At 47.1% G+C, this 15,106-nt stretch overlaps 2 long non-coding RNA genes across 25 annotated transcripts in view; one reads left to right on the plus strand and one right to left on the minus strand.

The window, feature by feature from the left end:
• Positions 1–15,106, plus strand: part of LOC103346136 (uncharacterized) — a 331,605-nt gene that overhangs the window by 201,226 nt on the left and 115,273 nt on the right. Inside the window, exon 13 of one of the 23 annotated variants that reach the window (XR_011381010.1) lies at positions 6,485–6,620. The exons of 20 other annotated variants lie outside the window; for them this stretch is intronic. This is a non-coding gene — a long non-coding RNA (uncharacterized lncRNA). Of the gene's footprint in view, positions 1–247; positions 4,833–6,484; positions 6,639–15,106 lie in introns of those variants that run through there. 2 more of the 23 variants (XR_011381011.1, XR_011381030.1) reach the window with 2 other exon arrangements.
• Positions 4,956–15,020, minus strand: LOC138844734 (uncharacterized). 2 transcript variants are annotated; one of them, XR_011381042.1, is made up of 4 exons: positions 14,837–15,020; positions 12,879–12,969; positions 9,287–11,380; positions 4,956–8,131 (listed from the first exon to the last, which is right to left on the minus strand). It is a non-coding gene; the product is annotated as an uncharacterized lncRNA (long non-coding RNA). The 2 variants fall into 2 exon arrangements; XR_011381041.1 differs by having other exon boundaries at positions 9,287–12,969.

Genomic DNA, 15,106 nt, shown 5'->3' on the forward strand with positions numbered 1-15,106 from the left:
ACAGTGAGAGAGAGACAGAGAGAAAGGTCTTCCTTTGCCGTTGGTTCACCCTCCAGTGGCCACCGCGGCCAGCGTGCTGTGGCCGGCGCACCACACTGATCCGAAGGCAGAAGCCAGGGTCTGTGAGAAGAGGCCTTGACTCCTGGCCTCTCTTCTCTGGGTTGCTCGGAATTGTAACATGTGTGTGCACAAAAACGGGCATGGGGCGCTCGAGTTAATTGGCACGCAATCTGGTGAATATTCACAGACTGCACACACGGAATAGAAAGCGGAAGCTTAGTGAAACCCCGAGAATCCTCTGTGCTCTCTTCCAGCCTGTCCAAAGTTCTGACACCTCATAGTAAGTACTAGATTTTTTTTCTTTTTAAAGATTGGTTTGAAAGGCAGAGTTATAGATGAGGCAGTGCAGGAGAGATCTTCAAAGTATGGGTTCACCCCCCAGGTGGCTACAATGTCCTCGGGCTGGGCTAGGCCAAAGCAGATCCATGCACTTTATCCAGTACTCCAGTGTGGGTTCGGGGGCCCAAGTCCTTGCACTGCTTCCTCTGTTTTCCTAGGCATTTGAGCAGACAGCTGGATATCAATTGGGAACAGCCTAGGTGTTGGAAGAGGGTACGAGCCATGGCATAGTGGATGAAGCTGCCGCCTGCAGTACCAGCTTCTCATATGGGTGCTGATTGGAGTCCCAGCAGCTCCACTTCCCTTCCATCTCTGCTGTGGCCTGGCCAAGCAGTAGAAGAGGGCCCAAGTCCTTGGGCCCCTGCAACTGTTTGGGAGTCCTGGAGGAAGCTGCTGGCTCCTGGCTTCAAATCTGCTTAGCTCTGGCTGTTGGGTCCATCTCATATTTTTATCCTTACATCTCAAGAGCAGTAGCTTTCATGTGTTTTAAAATATAAACAGAGAAAGAACAGGTCATCAAAGAAGGAGGTACTTTTCTCCCTTTCTCTGAAGGGAGGAGAGAACTTCCATTTTGACTATGACGTTGTCTAAATAGGATGAGAGTTGGCGAACTCAAAAGGCTTTCATAGCCTTGGCAACTCACGACAAGAGCCTAGGGTGATTACTGACGCCATAAACAAGAGTGTCAATTTGTTAAGTCAACAACAGGAGTCACTGTGCACTTACTCCTCATGTAGGATCTCTGTCCTTAATGTGCTGTACATTGTGATTAATGCTATAACTAGTACTCAAACAGTATTTTTCACTTTGTGTTTCTGTGTGGGTGCAAACTGTTGAAAGCTTTACTTAATATATGCTAAATTGATCTTTATTGATAATTGAAAATGAATCTTGATGTGAATGGAAGGGAAGAGGGAGAGGAGAGGAGAGGGTTGCGGGTGGGAGGGAAGTTATTGGGGGGGGGAAGCCATTGTAAGCCATAAGCTGTTTTTTGGAAATTTATATTCAGTAAATAAAAGTTAGAATAAATAAATAAATAAATAAATAAATATGTGTGTGTGAATGAAATGAAAAGGTTAGAATATTTTCCTGCAGCAGCCTATGCTGCAGCCTCTGCAGTGGGCAGAGCACTGAACACTGCTCTGTATTTCTGAGTTTCAGCTTAGCAAGAAACAAGCTGTGAGCTTTAGGACTGAAGAAACGAATTGTGCAGTAAACACTCTTTACTTTGTTCTGTGAAGTTTATGGCTCAGTTTTTCTGGGATTGTGCTAATAAAGGGAAAACTCAAAGTTAAGTGACTCCCATGAAAGCCCGGGGTATTGATCCTAAAGGCTGAACTTAGGGAATTACTCAGACTTTGAATTTCAGCTTCTGATTGTGTATCAAGTGATCCAGTGCTTGTCACTGAAGAAGAATGCATGAATCTCTTTGACACTGAGGTTGGCTCTGCCTCAGAGCAGTGACTCCTACCCTTTAGTGCACATAACAGTCGACTGGGGAGCTTGTTAAAGTGCGGATTCTGGGCCCCCCTCCAGAGTCTGGGAAGGGGACAGGAATAGGCATAGCCACAGGGCTCCACACCGTAGAAGTACAGCTATGGCTTTAAAGCTGTTTCACTGACCTCATATGTGAGATTGTTCAGTTAAGAACAGGAGTCACTGTGTGCTAACTCCCGATGCAGGATCTCTGTCCTCAGTGAGTTGCATTATGAGAGTTAACTATAAAACTAGTTCTCAAACTGTGTGTGTGAGAGAGAGAACATGTGTGTGTGTGCAACTTGTTGAAATCTTTACTTAATATAGAATTGGTCTTTTGTGTACAATGTTAATTGAAAAAGAATTTCAGTGGAGAATGGGACTGGGAAGGGGAGAGGGAGGAAGAAGTGGGGTGGGAGTGTGGGTGGGAGGATGGGTATGGTGGGAAGATTCACTCTATTCCTAAAGTTGTACTTATAAAATTTATATTCATTAAAAGATAAATAAATAGGCTGGCACCGTGGCTCACTTGGCTAATCCTCCATGTGTGGTGCCGGCACCCCGAGTTCTAGTCCTGTTGGGCACCAGGTACTAGTCCCCGTTGCTCCTCTTCCAGTCCACCTCTCTGCTGTGGCCCGAGAGGGCAGTGGAGATTGGCCCAAGTGCTTGGGTCCCTGCACCCGCATGGGAGACCAGGAGGAAGCACCCGGCTCCTGGCTTCGGATCAGCATAGCACCGGCCATAGTGGCCATTAGGGGAGTGAACCAACAGAAGGAAGACCTTTCTCTCTGTCTCTCTCTCACTGTCTATAACTCTACCTGTCAAATAACAGAAAACATACATACATACATACATAAAAAGGAAAAATAAAAGCTGTTTGTCTGTAGTGGGTCTCTTGACATTTGGGTAATTCGTAGCTATGGGAAGTTTTTTTATGCATTGAAGACTTTAGCATCATCTCTGGTGTTTACCCACTTAAGTATCGGTTGTACCTCACCCCCACGTTGTGACAGGTAAATTCTGGAGCCTCTGCTTGGTGGGACTCATTTCTGTAGGTTCTGGCTGGCTGGTAGACAGATATCATTTACTGAGTTTTGAGTTGTTAAATGATAAGGTCAGTTGTAGAGTCTGTTGAGTTGAATTGGTTGGTGGAGTACAATGAATGTCCAGTTATTTGAATATAGGAATGATTAGGGCTAGATATAGGATTTGGGAGCCATCATTATCTCTAGTTTAACTCTAAAAATGGCTGCAATATCCAAGAAAATGATACAATGAGAGAGGAACAGTGGCTGGAACAGGGAACCTGGGAGGAGCACTAACGCTGTGGGAGGTGAGTGAAGGAAGAGGCTTCCTTAAGAAGAAGTCATCAGGAGAAGGGCAAGAAGCAGAGGTGTTTCGGAAAGTGATGGAAGCGAGTATGGCCAGGATAAGCAAGGTAGACTCAGCAGGAGAAATGTTTCAGAACTACAAATTCCAGAAAGCCTGATTAGACCTGGCTGCTGAGAGATCATCATGACTGTAGAGACCTGTACTGTATGAGATGTGGCCACTGAGCACTGGACCATCCTGCAATGTGCTATAAGCATAAAGTTCACACTGGATTTCAGATTTGCTATTAAGAAATGTAAACTGTCTTAGTAGCAATGACTTTTATATTGACTACAGATTAAAATGATAATCTGTTGGACATAGTGGTTTGGCTACATTTTATCATTAAAATCACTTTATTTGTTTAATTTTGTAAGATGTGTGTACTGGGAAATATAGCATGGCATGTGTGGCTGGTATTATACTCAAGTTCTGTTAGACAGCATGGGCACCAGACAGGATTTCTATGGGGCCCAGCCGAGTGTGTTGAAGAATGGAAGTGAGGGTGTGGAACCAGCGAATGGGCAAGTGACAACTTTGGACAGCGTGGACTGCCTGCTCCTTGGTGAAACATAGAAAGAGAGGCCACACTGCGAGCTAGAAGAGACAGTGCTGCAGGAGGCAGTGGAGAGATTAGGGAAGCCAGGTGTAAAAATCAGTAGAAACAAAGTAGTGATGGCTACAGAAGAATGAAGGGAGCAAGGCAAGGCTTAGAGAGGTAGCACCTGGACAGGGACGGCAAGTGGACGGGGATGATGTTATGTCTTCAACCCCTTTGAACCTCCTTCCTTTCCTTGACAAAATGGGAGTAAGGATGATGTTGCATTAATTATGCCTTCCTACAGTCTTGTTGTAAAATTTGAATGAGGTAATTGATGAAGACTGACTTTGGAGGTGATACAACATTTCATGAAAGATTTTCAGCCATCACGAAGCACCATTCTTTCTGATACTTGACTTAGCATCCCACCATATTCTTAATTCATGTGTTTTTTATTACCACAGGGTTGTGGGAAAAATTCACCCCAAATTTCAAAATAGAGGACCTGCGCAATTTGGAATCTACTGCTAACATGTGGAACATGCGTGGCTTTTAAACAGTGATGGGCGTGTATTGGGGCACCCTTGTACTGTGGCAAAGTGTGCTCCCTAGGATGTGACCAAAATGCACATTCCCGGGCCCCATGGGTCCTGAATCAGAAACTCTGGGGCAGAGCTTCTCAGTTTGTGTTTTCAAGATTATTTTGAGTGACGCTGGTTGAATGTAAAAGTTTAGAACCCTACCCTTGGTAATTTCTTCACTTCTCTTTGTCCTCAAAATTTGGAAACTAAAACTCAGAGGATTTGGCTCACACTCCACAGACTGTCAACCCCTGCTTCAGAATCTAAATATTGCTGTTGGTTAGGATCCTGGTTTGCGTATTTTCCTATGAGTCATTCCCTATGCATCTACTCCTTTAATTCAGCACTTCTTCCTGGGGTCCTGGCTGTGTGCCAGGCTTCAGAGATGGACTGTGGACTTCCTGGAAGAATCCATATTCTCATGGAGCTTGAAGTCTCATCAAGTGTGGGGGGAAACTACTACATGGTATCAAAAGCTGCTTCACATGGGGGAGGAAGAGTTTAACAGCCATCCAGAGGGTCTCTATTCCAGAGCTGAGACCCATATGCTTTGTGTTCAATTTCATGGATTGAACTTTTAAGCCAAACTTTTAATGAAGTTGAGGAACTTTGGGGAACATTTTCGTTTCTATCCCACCCATTGCCTGGAGTTCTTTGGACATGGTTTGCAGAGTTGCAGAGTTCCCTTTACCCACCACCAGGCTACAGCCATTTATGAGTCAGATCAGACCAGCTGGCAGATAAGGCACAGAGGTTAGCAGAGGAATCTGTTCTAGCCGTTGATTTGAAAATGCTGAAGCACGAGGCAGTGTTTGTTCTGCCAGCGTGTGAGTGCACAACTGATAGTACTTAGTGAGAAAGTCTTAATTCATTCAAAACTTTTGTCCACGTGGAAACTCTTGATTTGTGTATCTTTGGAAGTCGTTCTTTAAGACCTGAGTGGTCCCAGGATTTGCAATAATTGCTTAGCATTGCATGCAGACTGGCATCAAAGACTCAGGCATTGCCTTCTCACACTCTTCAATTGGATGCAGTAATAACAGTAATGATATCACAGCAGCAACCGAATATTAAGTGCATATCAGAGGCCATGTATTCTACTACATAATGTTGTATGTGGTACGAAAAAAATAACCGTTTCCCAAAGATGTCTGTGTCCTAATCCCCAGTCTGTGACTATGTCACCTTCATGGCTAAAAATCCATGCTGTTATGACCTTGAGGTGATGAATGCTGGACTAGCCAGTGGAGCCCAGTTCAGTCTCATGAAAGCCTTGATCTAGGCTATGGTCCAAGAAAGATGGGAAGATACAAGGTTGGCCACTTAGAGGCAACAGTGCTGACTTTGATGGTGGAGAAAATGGCCACGAGCCCAGGAATGCAGGGGGGCCTCTCTGAGCTGGAGAGGAGTGGGGCGATGGATTCTCCTGCAAGCCTCCAGAAAGTAACACAGCTCTTCAGATGTTAGTCCAGTAAGGCCTGTCTCACGTTTTTGTACAACAGGAGTTAAGATGTGAAATGGGCATCGTTTGAGCCACCACCAAGTGCGATGGGTGATGATTTGTTAGAAAACTCACCCATTATGGTTCATCTCCTTAAACTATCACAAGAGCCTCAAATGCTAACATTTTTCAGCAAGAGCTGTTGGAAGCTGAGCAATGGTGCGGGGTCATGTGAGTGTCAGGTGGGGGACGCAGCATTGGTTCCAGAGCCACACCTGGGCAGCAATTTCAGATTGTGTGGTTCCCTGGGCATCCCCTGTGAGGTCACGTGGTTGTGCTTTTGCGCACACATGCGCATGCGCGCGCACACACACACACACACACACACAGCTTGAAGGATGCTCTTGCCTCCTGCAGGTTGCCACTTGGCAGGCTTTGCCTCTTTAGCTCCCAGCTCTCAGGCTGTGTCGTGTCTTCTTGGTGAGGCTCTCTCAATTTCCACCCAGGCCACATGGTCTTTTCCTCCTGCTCATAAGGCTGTCCCATACCCCATCACAGCACTTGCCATGCAGAGCAATTGGCTGTGAGTTCTTCCAGTTCTAGTTTCTGGAAATACAGAGCTCACCTCCAAAGAGTTTCCCTCATGACTTATTTCAGTCTCCTACAATGATTCAGACTACAGGCTGGAGGTGAGAGTGAGAGACGGTCTCAGCATCCTAACCACGGCCACGTCTTCCATGTTGGAGAAGCTCTCCTATATCCCCGAGGTCAAGGCTAGCTGCTACAGGCAGACGGAGAAGCCAGAGGCCCCACTGCATACTCTTTGCCAGTAAGAGAGAACTCTTTGCTTATCTCCTAAGTGGGATCGCAGTTTTGTGGTCGCTTGTTTAGATGTTTGTTGATGAAAATACACACTGAAAATAGACAATGTGATGTGTGTGCATTTGTGATTTATGTTGTGTTTAATTTCACTCTTCTTTCTTCTCCCTTTCTTCCCAACTCCTTTTTCTTTTAAGATAAATAATATTATACTTTATTTCTTACAAACTAGTTTTTTAACAGTGTATTCAAGAAACTGACAAATGGAATAGTCTCTCTCTCTCTGTATCTCAGGGATATCTAGGTTCCTTATAATGTGCACATCACATTCTTCAATATAGATGAAAGCTGATTTATTTATCCAATCCACGTAATGATTGCAGCTTAGTTTTTGTCAGATTTTTCCCCTTAGAAGCATTGAACTGCAGTGATAATGATCCAGCTTGACTATGCATATGTGGTTCCTTCTAAGAAGTGGGGGTTTGGGGTCATAAGTCATGCATACTTTAAAATTTAAATATCTATGACCCAGTTTTGGTGCAGAATAACTGTGCCAATTTCCATTCACTCCCACAGGTTGTTAAAGTCCCAGTTTCCCAAGTCCTCAGCAACTTGTGACTGTTGGGGAAAATCTGCCCATACTGGTGCTTCTGGTCCCAGACTCAGTATTTCCTGCCTCTTTATATCCTAAGTATTTTCACTTAGGCCATTGGACGTGTTGGCAACCATCATACTTAAAGCTGAATTGTATTCCATCAAATGGATGGCTCCTCATTTCTTTGCTACCAACTTGGTGGATGTAGAGTTAATTTGATGTTTCTGAGAAGTCTCTTTGTTTCTAGTGGCCTGTCACTGGCTCAGTTGTTGAGATTTAGAATTATCACTGCAGACTCATTTGGCATATTTTTGTCTGATGCCCACTGATTCAATCCATACTTCATTCCTCGGATAATGAGCATTGTAGCACTGTGATTGAGGGACTGGTCTCTGGAGTTCGCCTGTCTGGTTTCAGATATGATCTCTTCTGCTTTCTCTGTACCTTGAAACAACATTTTACCTTTCTGAGCCCGATGTGTTCATTGTGAAATTGTAACAGCCCCCATTCTCTCCACGGTCATTCCACAACTTTGGCACACATCAGAATTTTGGGGAGAACTTGTTACATCATAGACTGGGCTCCGCATGTTGGCATGTCTCCAGTAGCAGCAGTACGAGCATTTGGAATTCTAGCAAGTTCCTTGGTGATGCTGACCTTGCTTCGTGGAGATTTTGTTTTGAGAAGCTGTTGTGAGTATTAATTGAGTTGGCGCATGAACAATGCTGCTTAGCACCATGCTTGCATTGCCCTCGGTAATTAGGTAATAACTTTCGGAGCAATCAGTGAAGGTTCTGGCCATCGTTAATGACAGTGAGCAGATCATGTGAGTTTATGGCAGGAGAGTACAGGGTCGCTCTAAAATATCAACCTCTAGCATAGAAATCAAGTTTCTCTCTGTCCTGGGGCTGGAGAGAGAGAGAGAGAGAGAGAGAGAGAGAGAGAGAGAGAGAGTTAGACAGTGTACTTCTCTCTGCACTGGGGCTGGAGGGGTGTGTGTGTGTGTGTGTGTGTATATGTGTGTGTCTGTGTGTCTGTGTTTGTGGTAGACGGTATCCTTCTTTACAATTAACACAAACCTGAGAAAGGAACTCTTCAGTTGAGAAATCATGGTCCTGAGACAGCTTCCCTTCCTCTCCTCTTCACCTCAATTATCCTGTTTCTACATGGCCTTTTTTTAGCATTTTAAATAATTGTCCAAATACCAGGAACAACCTCAGGTAAATACATGTGAGACACGCGAGCCTCTTAGAGAGTGTGATTGCTGCCAGCCTAGAGACAGGAGCCGGGCTAATGAATTTGTTCTTCTTTCATGAGGTGTGCTCTGCAGCTAGAATACTCAGAAATGTGAAATTTTGATGGAAATGTAACTCAATTGTAGGGGAATTAAAATATACACAGGAGAAGAAATTTGGGTGGGGGAATTGGCAAAATATTCAGATCCCTTTCCAGTGGCCACCCTGGATTCCATTCTTTAGAATGAAAATCCTGCTGTTGTAAAATTCTGTTGTGCCATATCCAGAAGTTAGGACTTTAAATGCAGCGAGTTTGTAATGGTGATTTCAGTCCCCAGAGAAACACACATCAAAGGCAATTTAAGTTGTCATCCACTGCCTGGAGTTTAGCCAGGCATCTCTTCACCCACAGAGGACCCAGGATACTGACGCAGGGTGTAAGGTTGGGAAAGGGCACAGGAATCTTTGTTAAACCCCTCAACCCCGACAAGCCCAGTGTTCCCACACTCACCCCAGGAGGATGTGGGCCACATGCTAGAGCAAGCCCAAAGAAGCCTGTCAAGAACGAAGCTTGTAGGGGGTCTCTGGGTTTCCACCCTCCACCCTCCATCCCTGCATGCACAGTCCTGGTGCAAGCCCCTGGCATGTCCAGAGGTGTTAGGGAATAACTTTAGTCCTTAGAGACCTTACACTGACCTGAAGATGGGGGAAGCATGTCTAGAGACACAGTCAGATAACAAGAATTCTTCTGTTCAATATCGACAAAAAGAAAAAAAAAAAAAAACCCAGGAGTGCAGAATCTGATGAAATGCCCAACCCAGCACTCACCATGAAGAAGGAAGACTGACATGCCACATTTGTTTCAACATTTTAAAGGCAGTAAAACACTCATGATAATGTAGAAGTACTGTTCAGACCACAGTCCCACTTTCTTCCCCTGATCCCTGGAGGGAAAACACGGGGAGGCATTTGGTATTCATCCAGATCCATGGACATGTTTTTGTACTTAAATTTTCAGCATGTGCAGAACTTTAACAAGTTTGTGGAAATTGTGCATGATCTTGAACAGTTTTTAAATATTTTGTTTATTTGAGAGAGAGGGAGAGAAGAAAACCTGCTGCATCACCGTGTTACTTGTGGGGAGCAGCCCGGACTGGACTGAGTTACTGGAATTAAGACTTATTCTATGCATCTGCTCTCCCACAATATGGTGCTGGGAGAGAAGTAAACAGCTTCCGCACAGCTGCCTCCAGTTCAACCAATAAACTGTAGGACTTGCTCCTGATTGGAGAGCAGCGTACTCGGCGTGTGGGCAGCCGAGTTAGGATTGGCGGAGGAGGACTATAAAGGAGGAGAGAGACGGCATGCACCAGGAACATCTAAGAGGAACATCTAAGGGGAACACCTGTGCAGCCCCCGAGAGAGCCGGCCGGTGGTGTGCCGCTCCCCTGCGGAAGTGGGGAATGTGGCCAGGGGGAACTGCCCTTCCACGGAGGTGGAAGGGATAGTAGCCAACCCGGGAAGAACCAGCAGCAAACCCGGGAAGGGCCGAGCAGACGGAAGAACAGTGCAGGGTCCTGTGTCGTTCCTCCACGAAGAGGGGGAGCGACATTACTTTAGTGCTTCCTTTCACTGAGTTACAGCCACTGTTTCCTCTGACTTGTTATTTGTCTTTGTGAACCCTCCCACCTCCCCATGACATGGTCGTCTTGGAATTCATTTTGGAAATGAAGGGCAGGTCTACCTCTCTGGGTTCCACCTTGGTGAATGTCACGGGCAGTCACTTTTTTACAGTGGGGCTTTTGCTCCATACAAGTTATTCTCATTTTCACATGCAGAAGTTGGGGCTCAGAGAGGCTGAGTGACTTGCCCCTGGTGACACAGCATGATGGTGCTATGTTGCATAATCGGGGAGTGAGTCCTTGGGAGTAGAGCAGTGAGGCTGTTGGGGCAGAATGAGTCCCAAGGCACCAGCAGGAGTGTCCTCCTGGGACCTATGTGAATCTGACCTTATGCAGTGTGCTCTTCTGCCCCATCCATGCTGGCCTCTCAGTTCCGTGACAGCGCCAAGTTCTCTTCCACCTTAGGGCACTTACGTAGCTTTCCTTTCTTGATTGTTTCTGTCCTTGAACTTCTGGCATGAAACTGAGGAACACACATTTCCCGGTGGTTAAGAGTTTGGTAGCTGGGGGAGATGTTCGTGGAAGAATGAGTTTCCAAGCCTCATGTTCCTCTTCTGTTACAATGGGGCAATGATAGATTCTACCTCACAGGGTCATCAGAATGGATTCCAGGAGGGCTGATGCTCAGTAGGCGTTCAATACACAGGTGTTGAGTGCGCCCATGTTGGACTAATCCATTTACTCACTCTCCAGGCCCCATGGCTGCCCTGGAGTTGGGAAGGCACAGTTGTGCCCTTGTCCCTCCCGCCCATCCAGTGGCCGTGAGTCTGCTTCTGTAGGGGCCTGGCAGCCCTGTGTCCTCTGCCAGCACTTCTCCCAGCCTGTTTCAGTCACAGCCGGTGAGGGTCGATGAGATGTTCATGCGTTAGAAGCTGCTTGGTGAGCTTTTTAGCACAAAGTCAAGGTGGGAGCAAGAATCCCGGAATTATTCCCGGATCTTCCATTTCTTCCAGACAGGGAAGCTGAGGACCAGAGAGACTGGCTATGTACTGGAACCAGATCTTCTACTCAGTACCTGAGTCTTATCTTAGAGCATGTTTTGCTCTTCATGTACCCTAGAAGAAGCCCCCTGCTTCCTCGGGGACACAGGAAAGTCCTTCAGCTAATGAGAGGCTGATTCAATGGGAGTTCACAGGTACTCTCTGGGCCCCTGTCAGGATGCTGTGTCAGAAGCAGGAGGAGGAAGCCAATCCCTGAGTCAGGAAAGAAATGTGCTCAGCCCTGAAGGCTGCAGCTGCACCTGTAGTCACAAGGGGGTGTTTGCAGGCTGTTAGAGGGGAGCTCCCTCGGCCTCTTCAAAAAATAAGAAAACATTCTAAGTTCCTTCACCTTCCCTTGGTTATGTTGTGGCTAGAAAAGGAGGGGTTGATTGGCCACTTTTCACAGGGTTGCTCACCTGCTCATCATCCGCTGTGGACTCAACCTAATTTTTTTCAGTGGAAATGCCATGCTTTCTGGAGAACAGAAAGCAGCCCATTGCATCTTATCTCTGAGCTGCTAAATGCAGCCTGTCTGTGGATTTGTGCTCATCCATCATGGCCCATTAGGCAGCAGTGGCCTGGGGCCATTTTTCAGCATGACTGATCCCATTTGAAGATTCTACAGAGGTCGTGTGGGAGGCTGCCCTTCCTGCCAGCTCTGTCCTGTTGCTGCCCCATCTGAATAACAGCAGTGGGACCGGGGCAGCTCAGGTCTGCAATGCTCAAGAGCAGGAGGGGCAGTTAGTGCTGGCCCATGGGCGTCAAAGCTGGGAGTCTCAGAGTGCACCAAATGATGCATTAACTCACATCTGCCATTGTGTCAGGAAGCAATGTATTCACACAATTGATAGGAGAAACTATTGCAAAATCCTGACTAACCCAAACAAACTGCCCATGTCTCAGTCCTTATCCATTCATCCCCTGGAAGAATCTCAGTGGGTACCCACCAGATGAGGGATGCTATGCCAGACAGACACTGGGGTTTCAGCAGAGATCAAGAGGGCAGAGCTCCTTGAACTCATACAGCACAGAGTTCAGCATGTGCCGTCTGCATTCTCCACTAAAATGGGTTTGTGATTGGCAGCCCCTTAGAAACACCAAATGCAGTGTCTTCCTGGGGCATAGCTCTTCTTTCCTGTCCCCTGCAGGTGTGAAAATCACTGTGCGCATCCAGGCCATGCCAACCACATTGGCTAATGAGACCCTGCCTGGGAGTCCATTTTCTGTGCCAACCTCAAACTCCCTCGTTGCAAAGGGTGTGTTGTTTCACCTTCCTGCCCTCTGTAGCTGCCAGTGCCTGGCAGATAGTACATGCTCAGTAAATGTTTGCTGAAGGAGTGCAGTCAGCTGGTGATTAAGCAGGTTTAAGTGCCTAGGAGCATACTTCTGCTGCGGTATGAAATGCATGCAAGTGAACCTAGTGCAGACTGCATATGTAAGGGCAAAATCATTTTCAGATATAAGTATGCTCAGAAATTTGAAATGCTTTCAGAATGAGCAGGAAGTGTGGTTTTTTTCCCCCTTGAGTAAAGTAGTCCTTGTGTCATTGTATTGAAATAAGTCACCTAGAGGCAGGCCTCTGTGTTTTGTTCTGGTTTACAAACACCGTCATCATTCAAGTCTCTTCCTTCCACTCAGTCCTCCCTCCACCCTTGGTAAGACCCCAGTTGCTTCTCATTTAGGCTTTTACAGTAGTCCTTTAAATGCCCTCCCACCTTTCACTCCATCCATTCTCCTATTGACACTTGATTTTCTTACTTGAAATGCAGATAGGTTCCTGTTAATAATCCATCACTCGTTGATAGATGCTGCTGTCCACAGTTTCCCAGCCTCATCTTTCTTCACTCTCCTGCAAGTTTCAGCCATTAAAAATACTTGTCACTTCTCAAAGCACCATGCTTTTCCCTCTGTCTAGGCCTCCTGCCCCCTCCTCTCCTGGTTAACTCCTACCCACCCTGCCAGAACCCAACTTTCCCTAAAAAGGACATTCAACTGTTGGCTTCTGAGTGATCTACTGAAATAACTCCCTCCTCTACTGGACCAAGCATTTCAAGAGCAGAGGCCACGGTTTATTCCTTTCTGTATCTTTAGCCTCCCTCAGGGCCTGGTTCATAGCACACACTCAGGACACTTCCAAGACTAAGAAGATGGTTATCACCCTTAACTCAAAACAGGAAATTCAGGAGGAAATGACAGAAAATTGAACAGAGGAGATAGTGAATTAGGCTCCCATTAAAAGCCAGGGGACCAGCCTGCACCGCGGCTCACTAAACTAACCCTCCGCCTGCGTCACCGGCACACCAGGTTCTTGTCCTGGTCAGGGCGCCGGATTCTGTCCTGGTTGCACCTCTTCCAGTCCAGCTCTCTGCTGTGGCCCAGGAGTGCAGTGGAGGGTGGCCCAAGTCCTTGGGTCCTGCACCCGCATGGGAGACCAGGAGAAGCACCTGGCTCCTGGCTTCAGTACAGCGCAGTGAACCAACGGAAAAGGAAGACCTTTGTCTCTATCTCAGTCTCTCTCACTGCCCACTCAAAAAAATTTAAAAAAAAGCCAGGGGACCTCAAACGCTACCTTTCGGTATTCTGTCTTGCTTTGTGGAAGACACGATTTGGTCTATTTCCAACATGTTCCATACTTTAAAGGCAGGGCTAGACTGTGGAGGGCGGGGACTAGGAAGCAGACCTGTGTTCCGTGGAGAACTCTGTAGATCGCAGTTGTTTCAAGTCTTTGTGTGAGTGGGTACGTAAGTGTCTGATAAGTAAATCCCAAAGATTTCCTCATGCACAAGTCAGAGATAGTACCCCACAGGATGTTGGTAAGGAAGAAGAGAATGACTGGGTACCAAAATCTGCTGTAAGACCGAGTTAAACTCTTTTTCAAATTCTGGGTTAATAGGGTAGGTATGCATATAATACCAAAATCACAAAAAACTCTAGTAGTTGGCCTTGATGTGGTATTTTATTTATAGCTATTTCTTCCTTTTTAATTTCTTTACTTTTCTTGAAGATCTTATTGATTTGACATTGAGAGTTACACACATAGGGGATGAGAGGGAGGGACGGAGAGAGAGAGAGCGAGAGCAAAACAGAGAGTAAGAGAGAGAAGTCTTCCATCTGCTGGTCCACTATCCAATTGGCTGCAATGGGCGTAGCTGAGAGTATCTGAAGCCAGGAGACAGGAACCAGGATCCTCGCTGTGATCTGCTCATGGGTGCAGAGGCACAAGGACTTGGGGCGTCTTCTGCTGCCTTCCCAGACCACAGCAGAGAGCTGCATCGGAAGTGAGTGGAGCAGCCGTACTCGAACCGGCGCCCATATGGGATGCCAGCACTGTGGCGGTGCTTTACCTGCTACCTCACAGTGCCGACACTCCCCCTGGAAGCCGTTTGTCATGGGATTCAGCTGTCTGCTAAGACGCCTGGGAAGGAGAGGGAGACAGCCCAAGGACTTGGGCCCCTGAACACAGAATGGAGCACCGACTAAAGAACCTGGCTTCTGTCCCAGTCCCGGCCTTTGTAGCCACCTCGGGGGTGAACCCCCAGATGGACGATCACTCAGAGAGAGAGAGAGAGAGAGAGAGAGAGAGAGAGAGTGCTGGCGATGCCCCGTGCACTGCTTCTCTCCCCAAGCGGCTTCAACAAAGGGCCAGCACAGGGCCAGGCAGACGCCAGGAGACAGGAGGCAAGAGGCAGGAGGCAGGAGGTCCATTGAAGACTCACACGAGGCAGGGAGGTGGGGTCCAGAGAACCTGGGCCATCAGCGTCTGCGTCCGTGGTCACAGCCTGGAGAGGCGGGACTGTAAGCGGCCCTGGGGCTTCAGACGCTGGATGCAGCAGTGTGCAGCTGCGTCTTAGGGTGCCATGGTGACATCCAGTGGGGAATGCGCCTGCGCCTGGCACTGTGACCCGGAAGTGCACCCGCAAGCCTGGTCCCTGCTGCCAGGCGGTGCTCTGCTGGGAGTGAGCGCCTCGCGTCTGCTCCTGCCTCAG

This window comes from Oryctolagus cuniculus, chromosome 12 (assembly GCF_964237555.1).
Source record: "Oryctolagus cuniculus chromosome 12, mOryCun1.1, whole genome shotgun sequence".
Classification (NCBI taxonomy): domain Eukaryota; kingdom Metazoa; phylum Chordata; class Mammalia; order Lagomorpha; family Leporidae; genus Oryctolagus; species Oryctolagus cuniculus.